Here is a 1,174-nt window from a genome sequence, read left to right as displayed (position 1 = left end):
GCTGTGCAAATGTGACTCCTGCAAAAAGTTGGCTGGAGTTATCTGTTCCTCACTCATCTCCCTGAAGATTGATGAGACCATCCATCTGGTCTCAGTGTCCTGTAGGCTTTTTAATGCTTCCTGTTTCTCCTCAGAACATATGCTTTATTGACCTCTGTGGAGGTTGCAGAACCCCTGAGCTATATTTGATTGTGCTTGGAATTTGACCATGATCCACATTTGTCACGAGTGAAATCAAAGCCCTGCTGGAACTGTTTGGTCTTCTTTGACATCTCTACTTTCAATATCGTTTTACTTCCCCTAAAAATAATGACAAAATGAGTACAAAGGAAACCATGCAAAGTCTTTTTCACAAAATTAGTGCCATATTCATACATACTCTACAATCCATTACTGTACATTCATCTTCTGATTACATTACATTAATCCTCTGATTTGCAATGTAGCACTGTTGAGAGTACTCTGACCCCTTGTAGCTCCACCCCATCTGTTTTTGGAGGGTCTTCTCCTCTAGACTCAGCCCCTTAATGCCCATTAGCAGAAGGACTCGAGATAGTGGTCCTTCTCAGCAAAGCCCTCGTGTTAGCACATACTTCTGCAGGCTGGAATGTGACAGTCGGCAGCATTTCCTCACCAACATCTCCATGTGCTAGAAGACCAACATGTTTCAGGCAGACCAAATGATCTTCCAACAGTTCTGGGTGTTTGTCTCTGCAGACATCCATGGAAACAATCCATAAATCAGAAAAGAATATGGCATTTTTCACAAATTTCTGTGACATCCTTGCACGGGGCCCACACTAATCATTCCAATTTTAGTTTACATGCTGTCGAAGTGAGCACTTGAAGCAGGAGGATGGTTTTTAACTCCTACAGGAGGTTCCAAAATTATCCTCTATCTGGCTCAATGGTGTGCAAGTTTCATTAGGTTAGATTTGGTTACTCCAGAGAGAGACACACTTAAAATGTCACAGATAATTAAGACCACAACAAATAACAATATTTATTGCCTAGAAAATAAATTATAATACAATTTCAACCGCATAACTATTCTTGGAATGATGGCCTGCTTCATGGATTAAACAGAGGAAGCTGCTTTGTTGAATGAAGAAACACTTTGTGAGACAGTAGAAAGACAGAATGGATTTTCACTAGTGCTTCAACAGAAAATATC

At 40.5% G+C, this 1,174-nt stretch overlaps 1 pseudogene; it reads right to left on the bottom strand.

Moving 5' to 3' along the window:
- Positions 1–747: 747 nt before the first annotated feature.
- On the bottom strand, positions 748–843 carry LOC138745146 (U6 spliceosomal RNA; annotated as a pseudogene).
- Between the last annotated feature and the right edge of the window lie 331 nt (positions 844–1,174).

This window comes from Narcine bancroftii, chromosome 10, assembly GCF_036971445.1.
Source record: "Narcine bancroftii isolate sNarBan1 chromosome 10, sNarBan1.hap1, whole genome shotgun sequence".
Classification (NCBI taxonomy): Eukaryota; Metazoa; Chordata; class Chondrichthyes; order Torpediniformes; family Narcinidae; genus Narcine; species Narcine bancroftii.
The sequence above is the reverse complement of the archived record's forward strand: the minus strand, read 5'-3'. Positions and strand labels throughout refer to the sequence as shown.